Source organism: Eupeodes corollae, chromosome 1, assembly GCF_945859685.1.
Source record: "Eupeodes corollae chromosome 1, idEupCoro1.1, whole genome shotgun sequence".
Lineage (NCBI taxonomy): Eukaryota > Metazoa > Arthropoda > Insecta > Diptera > Syrphidae > Eupeodes > Eupeodes corollae.
The window spans coordinates 259,611,711-259,627,287 of record NC_079147.1 but is presented as its reverse complement, the minus strand read 5'-3'; the positions used below and the strand labels follow the sequence as shown (position 1 = coordinate 259,627,287).

At 31.1% G+C, this 15,577-nt stretch overlaps 1 protein-coding gene across 2 annotated transcripts in view; it reads left to right on the top strand.

Annotated features, from left to right (window-relative positions):
- Positions 1 to 486: 486 nt before the first annotated feature.
- LOC129942567 (SOX domain-containing protein dichaete) overlaps positions 487 to 15,577 on the top strand; it is a 103,536-nt gene continuing 88,445 nt past the window's right edge. For both annotated transcript variants that reach the window (XM_056051566.1, XM_056051565.1), the window contains exon 1: positions 487 to 1,557. The gene's annotated coding sequence lies outside the window, so the exon portion shown is untranslated. The remainder of the gene's footprint in view (positions 1,558 to 15,577) is intronic.

The following is a 15,577-nucleotide window of genomic DNA, read 5'->3' as shown; positions in this document are numbered from 1 at the left end:
AAACCTTAATGCTCTCTCAGAATCGTGTGTCATTTCACAGCCCCGAAACTTCTACCTTTATACCTACCTTATTCCTCTGTGGGTACAGGGTACCTTTAAGGGCCAAAACAACGAATGCATGGCCAAAACGAACTGCCATCAAGCCATCACAATGGCTATAGGACACAACACAGGACAGGTAGCTCTAGTTCTATGGTATTTGGCTATAGTCGACTCCATCTTTTCATCCCCCATCAAGCCATCATACTTACACAATGAAAATACCTTCTCTATACCTGAATATTCTATATGTGTCTGTATGTGCTCCCCAATACTTAACAAATATCTGTCACCGTGTGCGCATATGTTGGCGTTGGGGCTTGGGGGTCCATCCCCCATCACAATACAACTTCATGGAAATCCTTCTCGCAGCAATAGTCTCAAAATGTTTCCATGTGTGTTTGTTTTTGCATGTGAATGTGTTTGTGTTAGCCAAAGATTGCTTTTTAGCTGCCCTCCCTAGCCTGGTTGGTTAGTTTCATAACGGCTTCCATTCCATACGACTGTGGTATCCATCTACAAACAACAACACAAAATTAAAGAAGGAACAACAAAAAGAAAGAAAAACACAAATAAAATATCCAAAATTCCCCGCATTGTCCAAAAAACGAGTTTAGAAAGAAGGAGAAAAACATCAACAACAACAACAAAAATAAAACGAAAACATAAACCTCGTTCGTTTCGTTTCGTTTATGCCATACATACAGTTATACAACAACAACACAAAAATGGTAGTAAAATAAAAAATAAAACAATATTCTCAACAACAAAAAAGAAGTAATAATTCCTTAAATGTGAATTGAAGAAACAAATAGAAATGTCAGTTTAGTTGAAGGTTTTTGCAAGTTTAGTTGTGGAAAAAAAAGATTCCACCGAGCTCCAACAACGCGGCGCGCCGCGGCTATTATTAGCACAGTGTTTTCTCTTCTCTTCTTCGGTGATGGAAAACTAGTATATTATATTTTACACCAAATAATTATAATAATAATAACAATAATTATAATCAGACATCAGAGAAAAAAAGATAGTAATGTATCTGAAACTTAAAGAATTGCGTGCAACTTAAAACAAACAGGATACACCCAATTGGATATTTACAATACCTACAGTTGATGGTTAGAATTACGCCTTCTGTTTAAGACTTTTCTGGTGCCGTTGCCGCTATCGTCAGAGCCGTCATAGTTTCCGACGGGAATTGAAAAGATATTTTTGTTAAAAATCGAAGAAGAAGTGGTTGCAACTTTTAATAACAGCGAAAGAATTCAGATACACGTGCATCACACTTGAACCCTTTGAGAAGGTTAAGGGGTGTCAAATTCTTTATTCAATTCAGTGAATGTTTTTTTTGTTTTACTGTGATCGTATTTTAAATGTGAAAAGCTTTTCAAAAATGTATCGGATTTAATTTTGTTGTGAATTTAGTTTGTTGTTGAGTGAATTTTTGAGAAATTAAGCGTTTTTGATAATACATAAATATAGTATTATATTTCGATACCAGGACATGACACATAGGTCAAGGTGAGTTATTCAATGATAATTTTATACAATTATTCAAAATTTCTATAGGATTCGACATGCTTAATAAAACTTTTCAACATTTTTCCAATATTTTATTTATATTGCGCTTAAAGTGACCTTGTAGAAGATGTAAACGCCTTGTGCGTGAACATTCTTTCTTTCATCTACACCATGTGCACTTGTGCAGTGCTTTTTAAGGCGTCGCATCAAAACAGCCAAATCAAACCCACCTTCAGTAGTGACAAACATTAAAACATTAATTGAAGAAAGCTTCAATTTCGTTCCAATCTCAATGTTTACAAACATAAAGCTGAAATTAATACATGATATGGACATTTTTGTAGCAAACTAAACTACAAAAACTTATCAAATCAACTCTTCTACCACATTTCTTCAAAGCAAAAGCGTTGCCTTTATGTCTTGAGCTATTGAACTCATTTGAATTTAATATCTCGACAGCTATGTATGTTACAAAGATTTCTGCTTGAATACTGGGGTGGAATCGGCTAAGGTGGTAACTGACTATCACGGATTTGATATTCAAATTGACAATCACCGAGTTTTCCGTTTGAATTCAACTTAATTCAATTCGATTGAACAATTTCAGAATTGAATTGTCACAATTCATTGATGCTATGGCGAAATGTTAAAATTGTTAAAATGATTCCTATAAAATATCTTAAATAAAGTATCAAATTGGCTGTGTTTCAATAACACTCTTACTTTTCTTGTGTTTTTCGAATGTCATAGCTTTTAGGTCACAAGAATTATTTTTTTAACAAAAAAAGGCAACTAAGAAAATTTTCAATTCGTTTATGAAAACATGTAGTAGCTCTTTTTAGAAACAACATATTTGTTTGACTATCGAACTTTTGTTGTCATAGCTTTCTAGGTATCAATTTGACTATCACCTTGCATAGATCAAATTCGATTTTGACTGTCATTTATCACCAATCACCTTAGTCGATTCCACAACTTAACAATCATTTTCTAAACAACTGATATTCATTGAATTCCTTTAAATTGAAGTTTGAAAAAATTACGGAAGAAAAATTAAGTTTCATCATATTACTCAACCGTTTATCTCACTGAGTTCCAGGTCTGAAACTTTTTCTAAATTATTATGTGTAAACATTGAGTGCATGTATTTCTTTTCTAATCCTTACATTCAAACAGAAATATACAAAATTCTCCTTAGTGTAATCGTAGACTAAGTTCTCCTCTTGCTATTTGCTTAACGTTATTACCTGTGAGAGTTTAAGGTTTTTCTCGCCTTTGAGCTCAATTCTATTTTTCTAAGGAAAGTTGAGACTTATAAATAAATAAATTGGGTGGCGAAACAGTCTATTTGAGAACTAAGGCCTAGTGACTGACAACTCTCAACCATTTCTGTATGCGAGTATTGTTGTCAGGGATAGAAGGGACCTACAGTTTTAAGCCGAATCCGAACGGCAGATTTGAGAAAGCACTTTTGGAGAATTTGTCAATTCCTCGCAAGAAAAAGTTTATGTCGCTCTAACAATTTATAAAGGAACCAGACATTTTGTAGCTATGTAATTAAGTTCTAGTGATGTTATTTGCCAAGTTCTTATGGTTTCAAAAGTTAACTTCCATCTCGAAGAACGAAACAGGTTTTGTTTTCAGAGTGGTTATAATTTCTAATAAACAAATAGAATACATGATTTTTTGAAATATTGGCTTCTTGCACCTTTAAACAATAAAATTGTTATAAAAAATTATTTCTATTGAACATATTAGCACTTACTCGTAAGATACTATTTTAGACCAATGAATAGTAGTTTTCATAAGTATTCTTCCGATGCTGGCTTAAGTTCGAATCCGAGTCTGAAATCAATATTTTACGTCAAGGTTTTTGAAATACAACGTTTTATAATACGAAAAAACCTCACGCTACTCTTTTTGAGGTTATTCATGAAGTAAAGATATTTTACTAAAATTCTTTATCATTTTCAAAATCTTAAACATCTTAATTCAATATTTCGTTTAAATTCTTTCAGTGTTTTGTTTATTTTTCAAAAAATCTTTATTCATTCATAAACCTTAAAAGAATGCTGAAGAATTTATGATGAAACAGTCAATCTTAACATAAACAATCAAACCAGCATTAAAGCAATTCTTGTACTTACTTTCAATTAACGTTACTATAACAAGTTTTTGAAAGATATTAAAAATAATTTTGAAAAAGTCATTTTTGAATTTGAGCAAACACATAAATTAGTGTTCGGATTCGGAATCAACACGAAAAATCAACCCTGAAAAGACTTATTCAAAATTCAATTTTTTCAACTAATCAAATCAAATCAAATGGGGTGGCGCAACAGTCCGTTGTGAACCAGGGCCTAGTGACTTACAACTCTCAACCATTCCTGTGTGCGAGTACTGTTGTCAGAAATGGAAGGGACCTACAATTTTAGGCCGAATCCGAACGGCTAGTTTTGAGAAAGCACTTTTTCATGACAAGAATTACTCTTGAAGGATTTGTCAATTCCTCGCAAGAGGCAGTACCCGCGAAAATTAATTTTTTTTTTTTTTTTTTTAAATTAAGGTGGCACAGGCAGGGATTGAACCCAAGACCCCTTGCATGACAGTCCAACGCACTAACCATCATGCCACGGGTACTACTTTTTTTTCAACTAATAACAATGTTTTTTTTTGTTTTGTAAAATAATCTTTCAATATTTTGTTTAGTTTTTAACAACAAAACCAATTGTTTTTGTTATTGTTAAAAATTTTGTCCGCTAACTTTTGACTAATTTTAACTGAAAATGTTATAAAGTACTCAAAAACCATGTTTTACCCAAACAAAATTTACATTTCCTCAGCTTCAACATCAGGGGTTAAAATGTTTTGATTTTACCAAAATGTTTTCGGCCAAATGTTGGTTTTATGATATGGTTCATAGACGCTTCACTTATCTTCAGTAAGTTTTTAATTCAGTTGATACCCCTGTTTTGTTAAAAAATCTATCAATAGCATAGTAGGATTTAGATTTAAAGTTTGTAAGTTTATTTTTTATTGTAAATTATTATATATTGTGAATATATAATAATACTACCGAAAAAAATTAAAGTAGAATCTTACTACGGATGGGTTTTTGGCATTTATACGAGCCTCGAATGGATCTTTCTTGATTTCGTTCCCAGATGTTGGATTGATATTGCATTTGTATATCGATGGCTGTGTTCGTTGAGTAGTTGTGCATTTGGAATCATGTGTTTTCCATGGAGAAAAAAATCAATCTGTCACTGTTGCTATTGCTTAGTTTTGTTGATGAAAATGGACTAACTGGGCTTATTTTGCAAGAGAAAACAATGGAAATGATAATTAACTTTTACCATGTTTCCACCAAAGGTTTAACTCAGTTTTGATTAAATAAATCTTGTTGGTGTTTCTACCACGAAAGAATATTTAAAAATGATTAAATTTGACAGCACTTTCAAAAATGCAAATGGTCTTAGGATGTTTTTTATGAAGTGCAAGTGATATAGTTTGATGCGTGTTAAACAATGAAGAGCACCATAAGAATATGCTACCTACTGCATGTGCATTGTTTTTTTGTAAATATTATTAAAACAAAACTTGGAAATAAACAGACCATAATGCATTATCTGTACAAATTTTGACTCGACTCCAACCCCCGACTGAAATCGAGGCGAATCAAGTTCATTTTTAGCTCGATTCAGGTATATAAAGAATTAAGGTGAGCTTTAAGCTCACTTCAACGCCCCATGTTAATGTAGTAGTCTACGAACAAACCCCCTTGGAGTTTTTATTTTCTATCAAATTGTTTGGTTAAAACTTTTAAACCGACTATCACATTACATAGACGAATTTTCTTGATTTTGATAGTCAACTATCAAAAATCGCTTCACCCCTTGTCTGAATTTGGCAATTTTTTTTTTGAACTTTTTTATAAATTATTCTGGCAAATATTCAATTGTAGCAACTTTCAAATATACAAAATGGATTCGTTTTTTTGGTAATTTCTCACTATACTATATACGAAAAAAACACGGCTAATGTATAATGTATGCGTGTATTGTAAGTGAACATAATTTTACACTTCATGGAGAGATCTACGGTATACTTAAATTAATTAAATTTGATATGAAACATATTTGTAAACAATTTACTGATTATGTTCTATAGTCTACACAACGGTAATATCTATGCACCAACAAATTTCAACAAAAATCATAAATAATTTCTTCACTTTAAATATTAACTCAATATATTTGTAATCCTGATTAATTTAGTTGATCTTAGTTTTGTAAACAATTTTTTTAACCCCTTTATATGCCAAAGATATATTTTATTCCATTAAAGTTTTTACTTACCGTTTAAAATTTTTGTTAGTTGCTATTTTATTTCAATATTTAAATATTTCAATTCAAGTGAATTATGTATAGACCATATTTTACGAAACAATGACAATTGAAAAACGTTATCCACACAATTAATTAACTGTATTCAATCTTATTCACAAAATTCCGGCGGTAAGAAAATAATAGCTATTCAACATAATAAAATAGTTATGATAAATTTCATAATTTATAAACAATTAATAAAATGTCATATTGAAAAACTTGTTTAATAAAAAGAATTTAGCAAACTTTTAAATTTTAAACAAAAATGTATGGAAACAAAATGAGATTAAAATCTTTTCATTAATTTTGTAATTCATGAACTGCAATATTAAAGATATAAAATAATTAAGTTGGATTGTGCTTTAAGTTTAATTAATTTAAAAATGTATTTTTATCAATATGGGTATTTTTGAATTAGTTGTAAATTTTTTTTCTGTTACAACCAATTCCTTTACAAAGTTATAAAATCAATTAAAAGCCCGATTTAAAAACTCTCGGCTTATCTTTTAAATTCGGGTTTAAAAAAATGTATATGTCAAGCATTTCTTCGCTTTTCATTATTTCCTTTAAACTTAAGAGACTTACATCTTGGTTTAAAACAAAAAAACAAAGTTCTAACGAATAATTTACTACTTTCATAGCAACCTGTGGAAGTTTTTTGACATATACGAGTATTTCTGACTTTTTATCAATTATTTGACCAATTTATATTTCTAAGATTTTGAGAGAATTTTCTCAGATAGATTGACAGAGTAGGAGATTGAAATACATATATGTAAATACATTTTACTATTCATTCTCACCTAGCAATTAAATTAGTTTAGAATTTCTTGTTATACTTTTTAAACTGTGCGATAGAGAATTCTTGAGAAATCGAATCAGGCAAATTCTATTCTTAGATTTCTGACAGCAAAAGTGAGACATTTATACAGAAATTGTTGTTAATATTTCTCAGAATACGGAAATCTCTGAGAAATCAGAAATATACACTGACCAAAAAAGAATAAATGTTTATCAGTTATGAATTTAAGTTTATTAAATAAATTGTCGACATTTTTATATTTATTGTGAAAAATGTGACTTCAATGTACATACATAAATAAGCGTAAATAAGCGTAATTGTCGATTTTAAAGTGAATATCAGCCACAGGCATTGCAAGTGCTACCAATGCATCCACAAAAAGTGACAGTTCGGGCGGTTTGTGGGCTGGTGTATTTCTTCAAAGATGATGCAAATCGTTACGTGACTATGAATGGCGAGCGCTACCGTGAGATGACATCCACCTTTCTTTTTTTTGCCCAAAATGCCAAAGCTTGACTTGCATGACATGTGGTTTCAACAAGACGGTTCCATATGGCACACAGCACGCGCAACAATTGACTTATTGAGAGGCGAGTTCGGTGAACATTTAATTTCACGTTCGGGACCGGTCAATTGGCCGCCTAGATCGTGCGCTTTAACGCCTTTAGACTATTTTTTGGACAGCTTTGTCAAAGCTCATGTCTCAACAGACAAGCCCGCTTCAATTGACGCATTGAAAGACAACATTCAAGCATTTATTCGTGATATATCCGTAGAAATGTTGGCAAGAGTATGCCAAAATTGGACTTAACGGATGAACCATTTGAGACGCAGTCAAGCTCAACATTTGCTTGAAATAACCTACAAAAATTCAATTATATGGACCGCACTATCGATTCAAATAAAGATTGTATGCATTTTTCTAAATTGTATATGTTTTTTGTTTTTTTTTTTGAAAAACTTTCTATATAGCTTTTAAAAAATCACCATATATAAACTGACCAAATAAAATTAAATGTTTGTGTGTTTTGAATTTAAGTTTATTAAGGGGGTATTCTGGTTTAGACACATGAATTTTAGGTAATTTTTGAAGTGCTGTAGAAAAAAGCAAGCAATAATTTTACCATACATTTTTTTATACATTATTTATTCACATTAGAATAATACAAACAAAAATAAAAAAGTAAAAAAAAAAATAAAAATTCCGTTAGTTTTCAGCTGATGGAGTGGTGCGTCCCAAAAATTTGTTGCGTGACCATACCCACGATTTTAACTCTAATAGAAATCTGAAATCAAAAACTAAAAAAGGTTATTAATCTACAATAATGTCGCAATGTCTGGAACTACGGAAAAGTTACAAACATTTTTTTTACAAAATGGCGACTGCCTAAAAAAAAAAAATTACCACTCTTTTGAACATTCTTCGATTTGTTAAAAATAGTAAAAATGAAAATTTGGGGATTGCCGTAGTTCCGGACGTTAACAAGTACCTAAAAAAAACTCTCTTAAAATTGCAAGTAAATCGGTTCGGCAGAACCTGAGAAATCGTGGGTATCAGATTCAAAAAGACCGTTCTGAGAAAAACGCGTTTAAAGTAACCCATTATGTCTTTTGTTCTATTAGTTGCAGCCAAACCGATTCGGATGCCTGCTCAGCAAAATACTTATTTCTTCGAAAATAATTTGAATTTGGGAAAATCCTCTCGTAAACATATTATTAAAAAGTTGAAACTATGAAAATATGAAAAAAAAATCGATTTGTTTTTATTTCTAGACCAGAATACCCCCTTAAGTGGATTGTCGGCATTATGTTTAGTGAATTGGACTGTCATGCGAAAGCTCTTGGGTTCGATCCCTGCCTATGCCACCTAAATATTTTTCACGGGTACTCCTCTTGCGAGGAATGGACAAATTCTCCAAAAAATCTTTCCCAAATTTGCCGTTCGGAATCGGCTTTGTAGCTTTTTCTCGACAATGTACATAAATGACATACAAAGTTCAGAAAATCAACATCAAAACGTAATTTGAGCTTGACTCGTCCGCGTCCATAAATGTAAAATTTTTCAAAAAATGTATTATTATGGCAAGTGAAAAACTCCGGGGACCTTAAATTTAATAAAACAATACTATCTGATCAAATAATTTAAAGAATTAAAAACATTGCTAAACCGAATTCTAGAATCCTAAACATCCAAATTTGAGGGGCTAATATACAAATTGAGATTTAAAGCAAAGTTCTAACGCTTCAGAACTTGATTAAAAAATGAGTTAGTATACTTAATGGATTTCTTGTTTTTCAATAAAACCGAGTTTTGAACTAGAACTTTGTCAAAATATTGGACGTTAATGATTTTTTCTTAAAGCTAGAAATCTATTGGGAATTATTTTAATATTTTTCAAGATTCACAGAAGAAACAATTTGTTTATAGGACTTTCATACTTCCCATATTCGACTTTAAAATATGATGTTGAGTATACTTTGTTGATTTTATTAGAAATAATGATTACCCTTATTGGAGTTATAAAATATTTTAAGTGCCTTTTTGAATATGCTCTTAGAAATTAAAGACATTAAATGTATTAAAATCTTCATCCACAACTATTCCATTTGCTTAGCCAAACTCATAACTTCTATTATTAGCTTTCAGACATTTTGTTTGGAAGAACTCAAGCATTTGAAAAGAAAAAAACGGTGCATAAATAATGAGTTTTTTTATACAAATTGTATTTTATTTCAAAACAAAAACAAAGAGAGTATATATTTGTTTCTCTGTCTGTCTAGCCGTATAATATCCTCACTAACCAAAACAAAAATGGAAGAGATAATATGTCCCTTTATATTTTTCCTTTTTTCCTGTCTTATAGCTACTCGTATACATTTAAAAAACTCATTTTCCGTAACCGTTGCTGTAGCGCGGCCATGTTTGACTTCCTGCTGATAGCAATTATTTTATTATTATTCCAAGGGTTGTTGTTGCTGCTGCTATTGACTATACGCACGTCATTTAACAACAACAAGTGTCATCGTCATCGCATCTTCCCTTAGTCTTAATGACGGTGTTTTGCTCAAGTATTATAGGAAAATTGTGTCTAAAAGGAATTCTATTGTATGAAATTTTATATCTTATTTCTGCATCTCAAAAAATATAAATTTAAGGAGAATAAATTAAAAGAAGAAGAATTTTATGATCAACACCTGCGCATTGTCTTTTTGTAAAATGTCTTCTCTATGACATCAAAATGTTTCCATTTACAAAATTATTTAGAGCATTATTCAGCCACTTTTAAGAAAATTGGTTCGGAAAACCAACAGTTTAACAATGCTTATTGCTTACATACATAATAGTGATACAATTTGTTGATAATATTTTGTTTGTAATTTGTAAATGAAGAAAAATATAGTTTCTACCTAAAAATGTAGCTTTATTAAAAACATTATTTTAAGACTAGTGTCTAGTATGGAGGAGCACATTTGACAAAAAGTATAAAATACTATATATGAAGCGTTCAAGTTTTATTTAATTAGTTTTATGTTTAAAAAAACACAGTACTTTCATATTTATTTGTCCTACTTTAATAAATCTGTTTATTTCTTAAATGCTAAAATTTAAATAACATTATTTTCTATTAGCTTAATATAATAAACTTAAATATTTCTTAGCCTTTGAGGCGTTCAATTTTATTCATGCTTACGAAACGTTTTTCCAATGATGACTTTTAACCTTGTCTACGTTGGTTACAAGCAAAAAACCTATTTAGATAAAGAAATCGATATTTCAAAAGCATTTGATAGAGTTTTGCACCAAGCTCTCTTGTCATAAATGCGTGCTTTTGGGATTGATGAATCTCTTCTTCTTTTAATTGGAAATTACCTTTGTAACCATTCATCAAGAGTTGTATTTTATAGTTTCCAGTTCGAAATTCATAAAATAAAAGATGGTGTTCCCCAGGGCTCCGTTTTGTCACCGATTATCTTCCTTATACCCATAAACGATCTTTTTTTGTCACTTCTAATCCATTAAACTGTTTCACTGACGACATTACTCTCAACTTTTCATATTCGTTTCTAGATTCACATCCTTTTCCTTCGGATTTTGAACTTCAACGGCAGCTTATGTTAAGCTCATTCAATCCGATCTCAACAGCATTGTCCGATGGGGAGTTATTAACTGTCTCCTGTCATTAAAGCGTAACCCACTCAAGATGCTACTATCCATGGGTGGCACCTGCATCACCTTTAATATAATTACCACATACTTGTTCGATATTGCCAAAAATACTGATAGGTACTCAGGGTTTCTCCGTAGGTGAAGGAAATGAATTCCCTTCTGATATGGCTGTATTCATTCGTCAAAAGATTTAATATAACTTGCATATTTGGCCAGTCTAAGTCTTTTGGATAGGATGCAAAAAAGACATTACCGATAGAACTGTAACCGAAACAATTGCATAACTCGGAGACCGCCGCAATATTGTATGCTTTTCTTTGCGTTCTGTCTGGTGTTAATAACTCCTTGAGTGCCTGTCTCGTAATTATATAGTGTTTTTCAATAAGGGCGGGTATATGTTGTCAATGTTACCCTGGCGTTTGCTGTGTGACATGAATTTCCGTCCTACTATATTCCCATGTCGTCTAGGTTCATATAGTTCATTTTGGGCCATAAGAAATTAGTTATTATCGTTTTGTAGTGATCGCCACCGCCGCGCCGGCCCAAAATCCACACCAAACGCTAATTTTTTGAGGATGGACTATCAGTGGTGAAACTCGCGTGGGTTGGTGTCAGCCCAACATTTGGCAATTTTGTTGGACAAAAATGCGACTCGTCAATAGAGATGATTTTTCGGCCCAAATTTTGGTCCTCTTCCAAACGATTCGAAGCACTGTCAGCGAACGAACGGCGTTATCTATGGTCATGAATATTTAGCTCCTAGGTCAGTTGGATCTTGTACGAGTGTAAAGTACCGACGCAAAATTCACCAAATTTAAGTCTGAGAGAGGCCGAGTTCTTGTGCACGGCTAGGAATAGACTGCCTCGGGTTCTGCTGTACACTTTCACCGACCGCGGTGATATTCTCGGCCAATCTCGCATTTCTTGAACCTACAGGTGTTGGCTGATTGTTTACTGTACCGGTCGTCTCAAATTTGGCCACCAAACGTTGGAGAGTGGGCTGTGAAAGGCCACCAGTGACCACATCTACCGTAAATTGGGCGCAATGCGTGCAACGTTTGCGTAAACGAACACTCATTTTGATAATTAAGTTTTATCATTTAAACGTGCTGTTCAAGCCACTGAATAATAAATAAAAGATTTGACAGATGTCATCAAAACAAAATGGCCGCTACTACGGGGCGCCAAAATCTACCAGCTCCAATTGAAAACCCCACGGTGCTTATTTATTATATTATGTTCTATAGACGCAAACTATTTTGGAGTAAACTTTTTGAAGTTGAAACTTTTAAGGATAGTTTTTAAAAAAACTACTCTTACGATTTTATATTTTTTTTTTCAAAAATATTTCTTTCCCTAGTAAATCAGTAGCATTTCTAAGCTTACAATTTTGTTCGAGATATTTTTAAACATTTGTTCAAATACTTAAAACCTGATATGATATCACTGTGTCAGCGATGGATGCGTTCTAAGAACAACAAAATAATTTCAAACCGTTTTAGTTTTTGTACTTAAAATGGTTCAATATTTCAGAATCTCTTTAATGTTAATGTAGCGGCGGCGGTTACTTATGATTTTTTGTAAGAATTTTGAGATAGAATAACAAACGCAAGAATTTACAAAGCCTTAAGTAACATAACTTTTTTTTAACTTTCATAGAAAATTGTTGTAATTGAACTAGAAGTGTTATCAATTTCACATAAATTGTTTTACACATAATAACATAAAAAGATTCAAAAAGGACTTTTCAAAAAATTAAGCCATTGAGTTCTATACGATAAAATTTAACCCAAATATAGTCAAACAATAAGCTTGAATCACATTGGAATACATTTGAAAAACGTTTTTTTTTTTTAAATATTAAAAGCAAATTCATATCACCTTAGATATTTTACAAACATTAAATGATATTACTTCCAAAATAATTTTTTTATCAAAGTAAGAACATTTTAGAGAAATCGGAGAGTTTTTTTTTTACCAACAGTAAAAACCTTAAATATAATGCTATAAGTTGTTAAAAATGATTTTCAAATATCTTTTCAACAATAAACGACATTAGCTTAAAACATACTTCATCTTATAAATAACATTGTTTTAAATATTTGGTAGAATTTTAAAAAGTCTGCACAAAATCCTGGATAAAATTGGTAAAATTTCAAAAAGGAATGAAAATATTGATTTCAAAATTATTTTTTAATTAAATGCAAAATATTTTTGCTAATCTTTTAAAAACTCACTTGCGGTTTTCTTTTAAGAAATAAAAACTATTAAAAAATGCTACAAAAAATAGTTTTTTGTTTGAAAAACATGTATCACAAATAAAACCATATAATCAAATCAAAGCCATTGCCCGTGTTTATTCGAAAATCTATCAAATGTATAGTAGAATAACAGAAACAATATCTGTAGTATGAAAACTACCGATAAAAGTTAAAGTAGAATCTTACTACGGATGGGTTTTTGACATTCATACGAGTCTCGAATTGATCTTATGTGATTTTGTTCTCAAATGTTGGTACGATTGATATTGCATTTGTATTTCGATGGCTGTGTTCGTTGTGTAGTTGTGCATTTGGAATCATGTATTTTATATTGGAGACAAAATCAATCTGTTACTATTGCAATTACTTAGTTTTGTTGCTGAAAATAAACTAACTGGGCTTATTTTGTAAGGGAAAACAATAGAAAAGATAATTCAGTTTTGCAGTGTTTCGACCAAAGGTTTATCTCAGTTTAGATTAAAATAAATCTTTTCGATGTTTCCACAGCACAAAAAGATTTGAAGAGGATTAAGTTTGACAGAACTTTCAAAAATACAAATAATATTCGATGTTTCTTATGAAGTGCTAGGGAGATAGTTTGATTCGTGTTTAATAGTTCAGCACTATAAAAAAATATGCTACCTACTCCATGTGCAATTTTTTTTTTTCATTTGATTAAAACAAAACTATATTCTTGTACACAAACATGCAAATAAACAGACCATAATGCATTATCTGTAAAACCAACTCCTCCACACAGGCTTTTCTTCAGATATTTTGACTCGACTCCGATCCCCGACCGGAATCTAGTTGAATCTAGCTCATTTCAACTCGATTCAGGTATTAAAACAATTGAGGCGAGATTCATTCTCGCTTCAACACCACATGTTAATTTAGTAGTCTACGAACAAACCCCTTCCTTGAAACAATTGTTAAATGAACTTTTTCTTATAGAATCTCAATTTCCAGATGTTTTCTTACCATTTCTTCTTGAAAATGTTCCATTTTATTAGTTTTAATTAGTTTTTTGTGCTGAAGTTAATTTTAACTCCTGATTTTTACAAAACTTTCTTCTATTTGTGTTATTTTATTATTATTCTAATAGGTCTTTCTTCAGTGTACTAATTTTTTAAATACAAAAATCTGGCTACTACCGATAGGTTTTCTTGGGAATTTTCTACTGTACTATTTATAGAATGCCAACAAAATTCGGGTATTCTATTATATGCAAAATATTGTTGTTTATATTAGTTAATTTTTTCTACTCAATTATTAAGAACAAAGAAAGATATTGACTTTAAACTTTTTTATCATACACAACATATTGTTGAAAATATTTTGTAAGATTTTTTGAAATATAGAAAGATGGCCACGAATGGTAAGATTTTAGTGGGGATCTCATCTATGTAGTTTTTTCATAATTTGAAAGGGTCACAAAAACGAGAAGAGATCAAGTTATTTTGTCGGATTCCATCAAAACCCTTTGAAAAAATTATTTGATTGCCACTTTCAAAACCTAGACTCTATTTGTAGTTGATTAATTTTAAATTCAAGAAAGTTCCGGCATCCTTACTACTGTTTTCTTATTCAAACCTTAAAGATTAATTGAAGAAACTCGTTCTATTAAGGCACTCTCTCTTTAAAAGCATATAACATCTTTAAAAAAACTAGATTTTTATTTTTGTTTCCGTCGGTAATACGACTTAATCAAGTAACATTTAATTTGTGTCCATGCACTTGCAGTATTTAAATAATTTAATTTTAAACCTACAGATTTGTCTTCGACTTCTTCAATAAACTGGACTATTTAATGAATCTTGTGTATTATTTAGGTAAGATTTATTAGGTTTCTTAGTTCAGCTAGACCTTCAAGTTAACTTCTAATAATTCATCCTTCACTTCGGTGGCATTCAAATCTTATCTTAAATTATATCATCTTCTAAAGTAATGCAGAACACAAACAAAGGAAAACATAATAATATATCCGTGTTAAATAAAACTTATGATACATAAAAAAGAAGCTACAATGTTTTTGATTATGTTTTTCTTAAAAGCGAATTGTTCTAAATTGTTTCTTATATCCATCAAATATTGTACAGATTTTATACATTTGTTTTTGCTTTCTGAAAAAATCCTTTGTTCCTTCTAAAACCTTCCAAAAGGTCAACTTGAAAATATAAAATAATTAAAAACCATTGAAATTGTTCACTAGACTTGGCACGCGCCCTAAACGACTCAATACATAAATACATATTTTTTTTTTCATTTTCAATGAACTGATTTCCTTTTTAAAATAAAATAAGTCCTTCGAGGACCGAATAACGACCGATGACTGGTATTTTTATAGGTCGGTCGTATAATATCGCATCACAGCACACATAAGTTTCGTGGCGCACTCCAT